The sequence below is a fragment of the Miniopterus natalensis genome, chromosome 9, assembly GCF_054644295.1.
Source record: "Miniopterus natalensis isolate mMinNat1 chromosome 9, mMinNat1.hap1, whole genome shotgun sequence".
Lineage (NCBI taxonomy): Eukaryota > Metazoa > Chordata > Mammalia > Chiroptera > Miniopteridae > Miniopterus > Miniopterus natalensis.
In genome coordinates, this window is record NC_142089.1 from 40,140,892 (window position 1) to 40,156,553 (window position 15,662).

The window sequence follows — 15,662 nt, forward strand, 5'->3', positions numbered from 1 at the left end:
TGTCTTCAGCAGAGTTGGGATTAAAGCCACTGCCCCGAGTCTTTGCCCCCCACTAAGGCACAGCCTAGTCCAGCATCCGGCCAGCTTAGTTTGTGTTCCCAGCCGCAGTCCATCGTGTGTGGGGTCTGCATGACCATGGACCGCTCGGCTTTAGGGCCACATAGCTACGGAGGTGCACGGTGAGTGCGTGACATGGAGCAAGTGAGAAACAGGAGTGCAGGTGGCAAGAGAGAGAATGCTTTGCCTCTGGGATTTTAACTGGGCGCTTATCCAAGGAATCCTTCAGGATTTTGTGTGCTTGCAGTGGCTCTACCCCCTCTAGCCAATTATTCTTTTCTCAGGTTATACTGACAGGCAAGCACCTTCCCTACCTCACCCAGACCCGTGCCCATCTTCCCCTTTGTTTGCTCTCTTTCCCCAGTGGTTTGCAGGGAATGGACTCGTGGTTCCCTGGGGCGTGTGAAGCTGCAGCTTCCTGGTGGAGTTGTCCAGATGACCATGCTTATAATGTCTGGCCTTCCCTTTCTTTCTTCCTATTATTAATATTAATAACTATCCAGTTATAATGATAACAGGGGGAGTTTCCCATTTTTCTCTTTTGCTCTGTCCAAATTAGAAATGATAGTATTTGAACATGGTTTGTACAAGGGGGTCAGGGTTTAACACCACAATTAACAGCATTTTAGTTCCTCCTCAAATTTTCCCACAACATCTATGTTACTAAACCACAAACCCCCACAGTGCGACTCCGGAATCCTCTCTGGGAATGTCACTGAACACATGCTTTCCAGGAACCCTCCTCTCCTGAGAACTTCATCTCCTGTGATTCCTGTCATGTTGTATATAAAGCTTAAATTTATATTGTGTGACAGCCTTACATTCAGATACACAATAACCTGTAAATGCATATTTCAGCTCTACAGATACTTTTGATCTAGGTATCATTGTATACCTAGTGGATACTTGGTGTTGCCTTTAAATGGAGCTGACTTCTCTAAGCGTTATGCCACAAAAGATGGAAAAGGCTAGTCTTAGACAACAGCCCTCTTTCTGGTGCCTGCTTAACATGCCATTTGTTGGCTCTTTGATTCCCATATACATATTTCAGCGGATGTTGCCTGATCAAGGTTCCATGTTTTGTAACCCTTTCAGAGTCTATGCGTTGGCTTAACGTTCCAGTTTTGCACACTAGGCACACACCTTACCGCACGATGCAGCACTCGGTCTGTAAAGGGCTGTGCTGCTTGACAACCCCCCCAGATGAAGACCTGCAGTCCTCTTTGCAAAGCAGGAAACAAAGCTAATGTTCATATCGTGCTTTCTCCCTGTGCTCAGGGCAGACTGGGACCTCGAGGGTAAAGAGGCCCGTGATGTCAGCCGCGCCTGGTTCCTTCTCTGATGGTTGCAGAGGCTGAAAGGACTGCCCTGAAAAAGGATGATCCTGGGGATAAAAACAATTCACAGATACCTACTTAGTTAATAAAGTAGAATTTTTTTTTGTTTCTTAGAATCCACAGGTGGATGTTAACCCATATCCCCAAAACCTATACCAATTACTTTTATTGTTATTTGTGGTCTCAGTTCTACAAGTTCTTTGAAATCTAACTGCCTTCCTTTCTGGTTCAGAGACCTTTGTGCTTCTGTCAGAGCTTTTGGAGGCAATGAGAGAGAGTAGAAGTCATGCTGGTGGTGAACTTTCGAGGGGTATGTGTAATTCACGAGGGCGCTTGAAAAGTTCATGAGTTGTCAAAGTGAGCAAATCAAAAGTTCTGGTTGACACAGTTTGGAGAGGTTGGAGGAAGAAATCATGTAGATTTTACATCATAAAAATTCTTTTCCCCCCTGGCCTGTGGGAGTATAGCTTCAATGCTCAGCACTAGTAGGTGTTTCATAAATAGATGTTTCATGTTGAATGAATGAAATATGAAAACATGATGAGTGTAGGATAATTTTATTTTCCATTAATAACGCCTGGGTAAAAACGATAGAGTGAGGATGAATCACATGATTTCCCTCTATAGCACTTAATTGAATGGAAAAAAAAAAAAGTAGTAAAACAAATAAAACTATAGCACACAAAAAAAGCCATAAGAAATCTAACAGGGAAAAGGGGCCATGCTTTATGACATAAAAATTTAAAAAATCTATGTAGCCATGAAAAGAAAGAAGACCTGAGCCTTGCTTTTTATTGCCCCAACATCACAACATCAGTTCTAGAAAATGACTCAACCAAGTTCTGGTCTTTTATTTTCCCTCCTTTGTCTTACATAGAATATAAGTAGCTTTGAGGAGAGAGACAAAATAGGCCAAGCTACCAACCAGCATAGACTGAGTTTGATGAAGTATAGATGTTCCATATTAAGTGGTGGCAACAATAAAAGGCCTGAAGAGACCCCCACTGGATAGAATATACCCCCTTCAGGTCAAAAAATAATAATAAGAGATAGTTAGGGAAATGTCAAAAAAGAGAACATAACTAAGGCCCTCTTTGAAAACGTCACTAAACCCAGGTTGATATCTCACCAAACCCATCCCTCATTCTCAAACTATAGCCCAGATGAGAGAATGTTAGAGAATTCATTAATAGAATATCAGAGGAAATAATATATATATTCAGAGTAGTCAACATTAACATTGGATATACATGAAAAAATTGTATGATGACTATACAAAAATCTATAATTAAAAAGTTTGAAAGAAGAAAGTGTAATATAAGACAGAAAAATGGACAACGGAGAGTGAAAAAAATATAACTAAAGGGTCAGAAAGTAATTGCTTGTGATCATTTCTTGCTATAAAGTGATTAACACAAGCACAAAGTTGGTAAAGTGAGAGTGCTGATAAATCAACAAAATAAGGTGACACAGGAAATTGCAGAGAAGGGGAAAAAATGTGCTACCAAAATAACAGCATTATGTAGTAAATCAATCAATCAATTGTAAACACCGAGAACAGAATCTACAGGACTCATATTCAAATTACTTACGTGGTGAAAAGGAGTGAAATGATGGCATTGAATGAAGGTAAAAAAAAGATAAAGGCAATTTTAGGTAAAGGAAACAGATGATAAAATGTAACTATACTTGGTGCTTTTGAAGTAGATTCTAACAAAGAAGCAGAAAAGATCTCTAAGGGTTAATATAGAAAACAATTTCTGAAATGAAAGAACTAAATCTGTAGGTTGATACATGGAAACCATCAATTGAGAATGAATACTGACTGTTTTTTAAAAAGATCCCTCAAGAATTAAGGAAAAAACAAAAAGCAAGCAAGAGGTTGAAGTTAGAAACCCTTAGGGGTTTCTGACAGCATTTCCATCTTCTGTAGGATATTGGATTACTCCTCATTTATTATTTGCAGCTTTGGGCCTTTGGCTGAAATGCTGACAGACAAAAGCAAAAGTTTTGCCCTTTTATCTGTTCCTGTACATATATGTGCGTGAGAGATGTCGGCTAGTCCATTCATCTCCGTGGATAGAGGAATGTGGCCCTCATATTTTATCACACACTTAATTGCACATATTATTTACCACGTGTTACAAAATGAATTCATTATTCTTAAAATAGACTTCTAAAAATATAGAAACAATTTTTCTGAAATTGTTTATATACCTGTATATAAAACAGCAGCCATTATTTACAATATCCTTCAAGGAGTCCTAAAAAAGACAAAAGACCTGAGTTCCAGTTTCCACCTCTTCCAGCCATTTCACATTATTTGCTTACCCTGTCAAATGGGGAGGTGTCAGTATCTTCATTTTAGAGAAGAGAAAACATGCTTGGAGAGGCTGGGTGACTTGTCCAAATGCAAGTTAACTTTCTGATTCAAAGCATGATGATTTCCCCATCATACTACGTGTGGAGCCGAAGCAAGTTAATGGATGGTAAAGTGCTTCTCAGAGGGAAACAGCCTAAGCAAAGTTTATAGTATCAGTTTTGTAACAGCATTCTAGACAACAGGACTTAGAAGTAACTTTGTTTTTTCCTCTTGCTTATTTTATCACTTGTCTAATATTAAAGCAAAACCGAATGCAAGTTTTTATTGCAATGAAAAAGTGTATACTTTCTTGTCTATTTTATAGTGTTTTACATTCTAATAGACTCTTGGGGGTTGAATATTAGTAAGAAATACAGGTGAAAGAGGACTCCTTTATTTCAAAGTGGTAAATAAAGAAGAATTTTATTCTGCCAGGCTCATTTCTACTGGCTTCACTTTTTCCGTATATCCCTGTTTTAAACCGTGTTACAGAGGACAGTGTTATCTGTCTTCCTCCTCTTTTATGTTTGTATGGAGGGGCCTTTCTTTATACTGGTTTTTCATCACAGAGAGCAGTAGAAATACACCCCCAGGCATGGAGGAAATGATGGCTCTTCCTGCCCCCAAGTGGTGCCCCTCAGCAGCTGGGTCACCCAACAGGAAGAAAGGCAAATGGGGTTTACTGAAACATCAGTACATGGAATGGAAAAGAAAAACAGCCACCAGGAAGAAGGCTTCCAGAAGAAGCATTATGATAGGACATTTATTTAATAAACGTAAGGTTAAACATATCTCATCTCTGAAAATCAAATTAAAACATACAGCCGTGATGCGCTTGGCCGTTTCGGAGCCGGGGCCTGTCTGGCCTTCCTGCAGCCATCCAGGCAGCGCCGCACTAGCATCCTCCCCGAGCTGCGCAGAGCCGGCCAGAGCGAAACAGCAAACAGCAACCCCTGCGTTTGGTGTATACTATTTTAACAATTTTGCTTCTTGGATCATTCATTCAGTAAACATATATTGTTTCTACTATGTGTCGGGTACTACATGAAATACTAAAATGTTATTAATATATTCAAACAAGGCACTCTGCGGGTTGCTGACAGGTCTTCAAATACTCCGAGGGCTGATGGGTCGGGACTCTCTTGGCTCAGCCAAGCGACGGGAGGGCCAGGCTGGCCAGGCCCCTGCCCGGCCTCAGCGGTGGCTGGTGCAGGGACTTGACTGCTGTCTTTTCGCTCCCTCTCTTCCTGGCTCTCTCCTGCACCCTCTTTCTCCGCTTCCATCTTACTATTTCCTGCTTCTCTCTGCTGACTAACCCATTCAAGCTACCCATTCCCGCAAGCATGCGGCCGTAGCCACAGGGAACTCAGGACATACATCCTTACAGATTTCTTTCTGGAGAAAGTCTAACATAATGCCTGCGGGACACGCAGTAAACACTGAAGAGATGTTGATTTAATAAATAAAAATGAGATGTAAAACAACAGTTTAATATAATTTTGCATTCAAAATTTGCAAGAATTTTTAAGATGATCATTTTCAGTGTTAACTAGGACCTGCAATTGCCTTGTCCTGCTCATGTTCTAACTTTCTTCCTCCTCCTGTTAGGCGCAATGTGCCCTCATTATAGGCACTCTCTTGTCCTTTCTTCCTCCACTGAACTCACGTGGCTCGAAAAAATTCTGGTTAAAGCAATTTCTTTTTTCTTTTTAAAAATTTTCCAGTACTTTATTTTTATTGTGTTTTACAAAAGTATTAATTTGCATCAAATCAGGCATTCTATTATATATATATGTAAATATATATTTAAATATATCTTTATTAATTTCAGAGAGATGAAGGGAGAGGGAGAGACAGAAACATCAATGATGAGAGTCATTGATCGGCTGCCTCCTGCACGCCCCTGACTGGGGATGGAGCCCGCAACCTGGGCATGTGCCCTGACCAGGGACTCAAACCTCGATCTCCTGGATCTTAGGTCGATGCTCAACTGCTGAGCCACTCCCGGCCAGGCTATTTTATATTTTTAAGGTTAAGTCTTTAAAAATTTTTTCAATTACAGCGCACATGCCATATTATTCTGTATTAGTTTCAGATGCACAGCAAAGCGGTTAGAAAATCATGTACTTCACAGAGTGGTCTCCCCACTGCTTCAAGGACCCACCTGCCTCATGCGGAGTTATCCCGATGCTATTACTGTATTCCCTTTGCTGCAGTCCACCTCTCCGCGACTGTTCTGTAAGTATCCCTTTGCACTGCTTAATCCCTTCACCTTTTCACCCCGGCCCCCAGCCCTCCTTCCCTTTGACCACTGTCAGCCTGTTCTCTGCAAGTATGAGCCTGTTTTTAGTCTGTTCATTAGAGTCCCCGTGTAAGTGAAACATGTTCCATCTCTGCGTTAGAGCTGCTGAACTGCTAAAGGAAAAGAAAAAGCCTGGTGACCGCTCTCACTAATTTCATAACTTTCGACCACAAGGGGGCCCTTATTGCCTGGCAGTCCTGTGTTACACTGGGCTTCTTGCTTCCCGGTCAGTTAGCTAAACCTCCATCTCTCCTCTTCTCTCATCTCCGATGCTCTTGCTTTCTGCTTCCCTGGGAAAAACAGAAGCAATCGGAGTGGAATGTCCACAAGCTGTCCCCCAGGCCATCCGCCAGCCTCCCCACCTCTCTGTCGCCTCTGCTTGTCCGCAGCAAGCCTGTGCACTGTACTTCATCCCTTCTGTTCACTTAGAGACGCTACTCCGGCAGATTTCTCTCTCCCACGCCGTCCGTTTCTTTGCTTTATACTGGGTCATTCCCACCCGTATAAAACGTGCTGCTATTTAAAAAAAAAAATCTTCTTTGAAAAAAAGCATTCCTCTTCCTCCTCTGGCTACTGACCCCATTTCCGCTGTGACTTACAGTAAATTTCTCGGAAGCCCTGTCTACACCTGCTTTTACCTGTTTCGCTTCTCACGCTGCTCTTGGTTTTTCTGCAGGTGGGCTTTCCTCTCCACACTTCACAGAAACAGCTGTTGTAAAAACCATCCCTGCCCAACTGGTTTCTAGGGCTTGCGGTCAATTCTTACTGAGTTTTCAGCTGAGTTGACCTATCCCGGCACTTGACATAGTTCAGTCCTTTCTGAATCACTTTCTTTTTTTTTAATAGATCTTTATTGACTTCAGAGAGAGGAAGGGAGAGGGAGAGAGAGAGAAACATCAATGATGAGAGAGTCATTGATCGGCTGCCTCCTGCACGCCCCCGACTGGGGATCAAGCCTGCAACCAGGGCATGTGCCCTGCCCGGGAATCGAACCCCGATCGCCTGGACCCCAGGACGACGCTCCAGCGCTGAGCCCCGCCCGGCGGGGCTGAACGCCTTTCTTCACCTGGATCAGGAACATCACTCTCTTGTGGTTCCCTTCCTACCTCCATGGTCATGCATATTTAGTCTTTTTTGCTGGTTTCTCTTCATGTTCTGACTTTTAAATGCCCTTGGACTCAGTCCTCAGACCTTTTCTCTTTTCTATCTGTGCTTCATCCAGGGTTATTTTATCCATGCTCATGGCTTTAAATGTCATCTAAGTGCTGGTGACTTCTGAATTACTTCTTTACGCCAGACTATTCTCTCCATATATCCAGCTGCCCATTTGATCTCTCCACTTGAGTGTTTAATTTGCATGTCAAATTTAACTGATTAAATCCTGATCATCAGACCTCCCCCCCATCTCGCTCCTTCCCGTCTCATTAAGTGCCGACTCCATATTTTCAGCAGTCCAGCTCTAAACCTTAAAATCATCATTAACTCCCCTCCATGTTATCTATAAGGAAATTCTGTTGGCACTGCCTTTAATACCCAGGATTTGACTGCTTCTTGCTACTTACCCCAATATCTCTCCAGCTTTAGCTACTTTTAGCTCTAGATTACTGCAGGGCACCTTCACTGGTCTTCCTGTCACCAGGCTTATCCCAGTTTAGTCCACTCAGTACAACATCCAGAGTGAACCGGTAGAAATAACTCTGATCATATCACAAATCCTTTGTGTGTCAAACTCTCCAAAGCTTCTTATCTCCCTCAGATTGAAAGCCGAAGTTTCCGCCATGCCTACTATAATCTGACCAAACAGACTGGCTCACTCAGACCCTCTGGCTTCCCTGTTGCCCTTTGAACAGGGCGGCAGTGTCCGATCTCAGGTCGTTTGCACTGACACTGCCTGGGGTGCTTTCCACCAGATACACACAGCCGGCTCCTTAACTCCTGAAGTTTTCTGTTTCAACAGCACATCAGATTAGACCTTGCATTGCCACTCTATTTACATTATAATCTCTTTTTCCTAGGAATCCCTACTCCTATTTCCTATTTTCCATCTTCCATAATTCTTATATAACGTAATATGTGTTTTGCTTGTTTATTATATGTCTTACTAGAATATAAGCTCCATGAGAGCGGGAATTTTATCTCTGCCATTCTGAATGCTGCCTGCTGCATATTGGTACTTAACACACAGGGAGGAGGGAGTCAATGGGTGGAGAAAAAGGGGACATCTGTAATACTTTCAACAATAAAGATACATTTAAAAAAGAATGTTTGATGAAAGAGAAATACTTGAGTTATGTGTAATATAAAGAAACACAAGATTCAAAATTTCTGTGGAATAGAATAAAAATATTGTTAAAATTTGCATACAAAATTTTTTGTAATATAATTTATAATGCGTAATTTTTGTTATTAACTTTGCAAATACATAATAAAAAATTAGAAGTTCAGAAAATAAGAGTGACTAACTTTATTGTTTAATATTTTTGCAAAAAGATTAGTTAATCAAATTGGATGAGCAGTGTGAACAAAACAAAAGATAAAGCCAAGTTATCATTACTCGTTAATGGTGTAATTATCTATAACTAGAAAATCGAAGTAAATCTGAAAAGCTATTAGAAGCAAAATAAATCAGTAAGGTGATGCGTTAAAAGTGCATTAAACCAAAATAAATAATTTCCCAATATGAAAAAACATTGTCAAAAAGAAAATGGTATTGAAGCATAGATACCACTCAAAAGAAAAAGTATCCAGAAGTAAACTGTATAAAGAACATATGGGACCTATATGAAGAAAATATTTAAGATCTCTGAGGAAGCTGAAGAAGGTGATCTACGATGGTTGGATGATGGTCTTCTTTTACTTTTGTTTTTTTTTATACGTGTAAGTTTTTAAAATAACAAATTCTATTCAGTTATTTTCCTTTTAAACCCCAGTAGTTTGGAGTCTAGATAATTCTTCATCCTGTATGCCCTTCAGGATAACCTTTTTAAAAATGCATATCTATGTTAAACAAGTAGGGGAGGCTGTTCTCTAGAACTTTAGAAGACAGATACCAAACAAATGAAATTAGTTTTTACTTTGAGAATTGTTCATCTGTAGCTGTTCTCTCTCTTGCAGTAATCAGATAACAGTACTTGATGTAAAAGCCACTCCCAGATAATGACATAAAACCATTTTCTCTGTGATAAACTGATGTGAATCTTACTGTCCTTTATGGCAAAGGGACATCAATTGTCGCATCCAAATAGAATCAAGTTCACTTCCCAACAACTTAAAACGTATCGAACTCCACGTTAGAATGTTTCCACTGCCAATTTTTTACCTCTTTTATTGAAAATAGGCACTAAAGAAAAGGCTTGCCTGATATGTTACAAAGCTAAAGAAAGCATAGTTACCAGGTATATGGTTACAGCTTCATCAGTGACACGTGAATAAAGACCTTTCACATACACTCATTCATTTAGATTTTTGGAATAACCCTTTGAAACTGGCATTATTATAGTATTCTATTATCATATCCCTTTTGTGGATGACAACCTTGGGCTTGAAGGAAGGAAGTCACTAGGGGAGGGTTTTAGAACCAAGGAGAGTACCCGGAAAACAAAGCAAGCAGTGATATTTACTGAATGAATGACTTCCTAACATCTCCGTGAGAGTAAATCAAGGGCAGAGGCAGGAAATACATAAAGGCCACTATTATGTGTTACCAACGTACTAAGCTTTTTACATGTGATAAATAATTTAACCCTCACACTAATCCCACGAGGTGAACACCATTATGCTGATTTGACACATGGGGAAAGGCTCAGCCGGGTTAGGTGAATTGTTGGAGGTGTCCCTGATTGGATGGGCAAGAGAGTCACAGCCTGGAGCCCGAGGCAGCCCAGATTACTGCCCTCTGCGTCCTTTCCTCAGCCCTACAAGTACAGCCACCACCTTCCCACCCCCGGAGGGCCAGCCAGCCAGTCAGCCACCTGACTTTTGTCTTGTACAACAGCCTAGAGCTACTGCAGCCCAAGCCACACGCAGAGATGCGCTAGGCTCCTGAAAAGAGGCCTCTGCAGCTCCCAGTTCCAGGAGCGTCACAGGGGTAGCTTCTTTCCCCCGCGCGCCCGTCCATCCTCCTGGGTCGCTTGCCTGCGCTGCTGGAAGCCTGCTCTCCGTGGCCTCGTGGTCCAGGCCTCGCGGGCTGCGGGCCAGGCGCGCCCAGTGGTGCCTGGTGCCCCCTGAGCTCGGTTCCTCCGCTTGTCTTCTGCCCCGTCAGCTTGCCCGCGTCCTGCGAGGCTGTTCCAGCTTTCCTGGAGACTGAAGTGTGCGGCCCAGAGAACTTCTCCGCCACCCGGCATCGTCTTCAATGAGGTATGAGTCGCCCTTCCAAGTTTCTCTCTCCCTGAGTATTTTCCCCGAGTCTTAAATATCACTTAGAGTTCTCTTTCCAGCTTTCGACTTACTCACACGTGATAGCTTAATAATTCTGCATGTTAAAATTTTCCTATTTAAATTACTGTGTAGCTTTTGTCTCTTGACCTAACCATATATATAACAGAGGGTTTGAAAGGACTGTAAAAACCTAGAGAAAGGAATTGGGAACTCTTCCACCTACCCCTTAGTCTGGAATTCAAGAATTAATACCTGACTCATTGGTTATTGGTCTTTAATATCTCTTTATCTTCCAATTGAATAAGGTAGAAACACATAGATTATTAGAATTTACTCACTCCTTGCAAGATAATAACATGAAATGTTTGGGCAATAAATAAGCAAGGCCTGTTCATCTGATTACATACAAATTATGGTTATATTTCTTTAACAACGTCAGGGCTATTTTGTGTTTATGTCTTAGACTCAGACATAATAATTAGATATGTTTCTCAAAGTAGTAAGTTTCTCTTTGTGTAAATAACAAGACAGAAGCTTGCAAATGGTCTCTCAGTTGATAATTTCATTCTATTTTTGTTTTAAAAGAATTAATCCATTTATCTTTAGCTAAAGTTGCTGAGCTACGGTAAGGTAGAAGGACTGTAGCCATGTTTAAGGGGTCTCCAGCAGCTGAACCTCACTTGATTCTGATTAATCCAGCATGAAAAAGCGAGAGAGTTAAGCAGCTTGTTGAATTGTTAAAGGTCACCTTTAGGATGTTTAGAATGTTTTGTTTACTCTAGTTATACTCTGCAACACCCCCTTTAAGTCAACATGGTTTGTTGATCTGTGCTATCATCTACCAGAAGAAGCCTCACAATTTTGGAAAAGAGATACAAGTGATCAAGGCAATGTGTATGTTCCATCTATTGAAAATCCCATGCAATTAAGATCATGGAAAACACAGAGTAGTCTAATACAAAGTTAACAGATATGTTTCAAGCCCTATGTTAGCTTTTACAGGAAATACTTATTTCTCACGAACCCTCACAACCTCATTTACTGTACAAAAATTTCTGAATTTCCATTATGAACAAGCAACCACTATTCTAGGTTCTGAAGATATGGCAGTGAACAGAATAGAGTTCTTGATGGTGTGCTTGGTGCTTTTTAGTGGGATGTGGCAGAGTCACCTAGCTATCTACTAAAGACTCAGCTCCTATTCCAGAATGTAGAGGTATTATTCAATGTGGAGAACTGTTACTCATACAGGGAGTACATCTTCCAACTTCCTCTCCCCCCATCTAGGACGGGTTATGTGACTGAGTCTTGCCAATAGAATGTGGTAGAAGGGTTGTGTGCTCCTTCCAGCCTGACCTATAAAACCTTCCATTCATCCTCCAAGGAGTCTCTCTTCCCCTAGTCACTGGTTGGATGTTGCAGCCCAAAGCAACCATCAAAGATGACAAAGCCTTCAATGATTGTGTTCTTAATGATGGACCCCTTTCTGCTTTCAAGTAGACTTATGCATACCAATTCTGGTCTTCTGGTAAGCAGATGCTGAGATGAATTTAGGAGCACAAGAAATTTATTGGAATAAGGGGAACCAAAGGCCATGGAAGCTAAAGAGTGAGGACGCGTGCTTGGGCAGGGGAGGTCTTCAGACTGTGATGCTGATCTTACATCTGTGAAAGGAATGAGGAAGAAGGCAGACCTGGGCAGTGAGAATCTCAGAGTACAATGCAGAGCTGACAAAATTCTGGCCAACCCAATGGTGAATCCCAAAATAAAGAATACACATTAGAGGAGAAATGACTAGACTGTCTTGGATTGGAGCTTCCCGGGAAGAGTATGATTCTTGGCTTGAACACTGTGGCAAATCTCAAAGCACTGCAGCCAGAGGCTGCCAGCTAACTGCAACACTCACTGTAGAATTTCAAGTTCTTGAAGGCAGAAAAATGGCTCACCACCCAGAGGAGAGTATTACACAAGTGAGAATACACTTCTAAAATTTCTATTATGTTATGGTACCGAGTTTTTTGGGTTTATCTGTTAATAGTATATGGGGTGAGATAGAGATATAAAAAAGATAGATAAAATATTAGGTAGCAATTAGTATTATGAAAAAATATAGAGGGTTAATTGTAGGAAATAAGGTCAGAGAGACAGGATGGGTCAGGTAGAGCAACACGATATTTTTACTTGAGCATAATTTCCAAATAGGCAACCAACAGATACACTTGCTAATGCACTAAAAGAACTACTGATAATCTAAGAAGCTAAGGTTACTTTTCCAAAGATTTTGAAGGAATCCAGGAAAGATAACACTTAGAAGTTGTAATTGGGCTCTTTGAGAGATGTGCTTTGATCAAGGAATCTTTTGGTGACCTCCTACTAACACTCCTTCTATTTACATAGCAAATTAGAACTTGGTGCTTTACAGTTTACTTGTGTGATCACATGGGTTGTTTTCTCTTGAGCCTTGAAAAATGATGTGAAGTAGGCAGGAAAGTATTCTGTTTCTTGGATAGAAGAGGAAACTAAGCTGAAGAAAAATAACATGCTTGGTCAAAAGAGACCCAGTGGAAACAGTTGTACCCACGTCTTCACATTTTTACCCTTAAACTCTGTCCACTGCACCACACTGCCTCTCAAAATCCACCGTGTAGGCATCCACATGGTTCTTTTTCCTATGTGGGAAAACAATTCTGAATGTCAGAATCAAGTCATTCCACAGGAAGGGATTTATCAGAGAATATGAAGAAGGCACCATGGATTAAAGAAGTGTTTCCCCCTTTTTATACTCAGAGGCTGTGACCTGCTGGTGTGCTCTATCTGGTGTGAGCCACGTTCTCTATTGCTTTCTGTTCCGTCTTATTTATTAATTTTGCACTCAGACACCTTTCTCTTTTTCATTGCACACAATGACATTCGGTACAGCATACTCAAATTTATTTTGCCACGCTGCAGTGAAAGCTTGCCCCCTTTTTTGAATGGAGACGTTAATAAATTAACTATTTAAAAACTCTGAAAAAGGTTGAATAGTATACATATAAATTATCTGTGCATTCATCAGGGATTAATTTCTTTCAAATACCAAGAAGATTCAATAAACAGTTGATAAAAAATGAAAAAGTATTCTTAGCAGAGGCAAATCATCAGAAGGCTGGGAACTTGCTAATCTGTCTGTTACGGAAGCACTAGTGAGCAGTTTACTTCTTTTTAAGATCTGACTATAAGGGAATCTGAAACATTGACCTTTTTTTAAAAAACAAATTCTTGCAAATAAGTCTTGAACCTACTGATATAATTATCTTGCTTTTCTCACTGAGAAACATGACACATTGTAAAGGAAAAAAAACCCAAACAAACCCAAAAAACGACTTACCAATGTCCTCTCTTGAGAGCAGAGGCAAGACTGTGAGCCCTGATTTTTAAACCCACAAGTCATCATTTAACTTTGTTTTAATTGGCCTATTGCCTATCGGACTAATATTTCAGAGTTTCTTCTTTTAAAATTGTTTTTGAATACCTACTCCTTAAGTTCCACACCTAATTTATCTGTTTCACAGCCATTGTTTCAAATACTTCGAAGTAGCTGTTCTCAATAGAAAACCATATCAAAATATCAGAATTGCCTAGGAAGCATTTCAAAATACACCTCTCTTTTCTTTTTCTCTTTCCTACCATGCTTTGACCCCACTCCTGACGTCACTCCTTATCATTACTTTGCAGAATAATTAAAAGATGGGCAAGTGCCTATCCAACAGACTCTATGATTATTTACCATCAAACCTGAATATCTACCTACACCAGGAGACTTGAGATCAGTCAATCACTATATTTAAAAATTAGCTGGGTGAAAAAAAAGACATAAGTAGCTCAGCTTACATGTTCCCAGAAGAAAGGCCTGGAATGGGTGTGGGCCAAGGGAAAAGTTAAGGAGACAGGTTTTGATTATGTGAAAAGAGTGAAGAGGGAACAGGAAAACCTAGTGCTCAATGTTAGACACTCCTGACTGGACCCATTGTGTTTCATGTTCCTAATGCCTGAAATCATAAAGATCTGAAAAGCCTGCCGTAGGACTTGAATCTATCTGTATTCCCATCACTGGTGGATGAGAGCCTGCCAAACTTTCAAATAATTTAAACTTGTTTGCCTTTGCTTATGGTGTTTGTTCAGTGTTTTTTCTTTTTCTCTTTTTCTTAGTTAAACTTTTCAATCTACTTTTTATGGTTTTGGATTTAAGGGTTTTGCTCATAATTTCTTTTAGAACTTTTCTTATTAGTTTATTCTTTTATATAAAATTTAGAATCAGTTTTCTGGTTCTAAAAAACTGCTTGGGAGGCATTGCTTTATTTTTAAAACTTATATTAGAATTATTATCTTTATGATGGTGAATCTTATTCAAAATGGAATGTCTTTCCATGTGTTCATGTTTTCTTTTGTGTCCTTAAGTTATTTACCAAAGTTTTCTGTGTATAGGTTTTAGACATTTCCTGTTTAGTGTATTTTTAGATATTGCTGCTTTCTTGTTGCTAACCTAAATGAGATATTTCATTTATTATATTTTCTAATTGGTTGTTGATTAGCTATTGCTTATAACAGTTTTCAATTGATTTGATAGGGTTTTCCAGATATATTCTCATATTTTCTACAAATAGTGACAGCTTTACAGCTTTAATTCCAATATTTAGATCTTCATTTTTTTATTCTCTGCACTGACGGAAGAAAATAGTTAAAAAATAGTTGCGTCATGATTCTTTATTTTAGTAGAAATCCTTTTAATGTTCTATACCTTTTTTTAGTTTGAAAATATGTATTTTATTTATTTAAATAAATATATATTTACACATGTAGAAAAGCATCAATAGAGATCAATTAACTTTAAAAAATGAGTTTTAATATGTATAAAAAAGTATTCACTCACAGATGTACTGGAAAGATTTACTTGTTTATTAATTGGTCATGTGCTCAATAACCTATGTGAAGCCATATCCCTTTATTTGTATTGGTTTAGGGCCCAGAGAGGGTGAGATCCAATGGCACTATGCCACCCATGAAACCTGGGCCTAATGGTATGGGAATGCCCCCAGTCTCTTCTTCTAACTAGCAGAAACTCACCAAGCAGTTGATATGCCAACTAAGTTTCTCTTTCTCCTATGGGTCACTCATATCCTTCACTCAACTATCTCTGGAAACATCCCTATCATCACTTGAAATAATAGTCTCATTTGCTAGCTCCTGG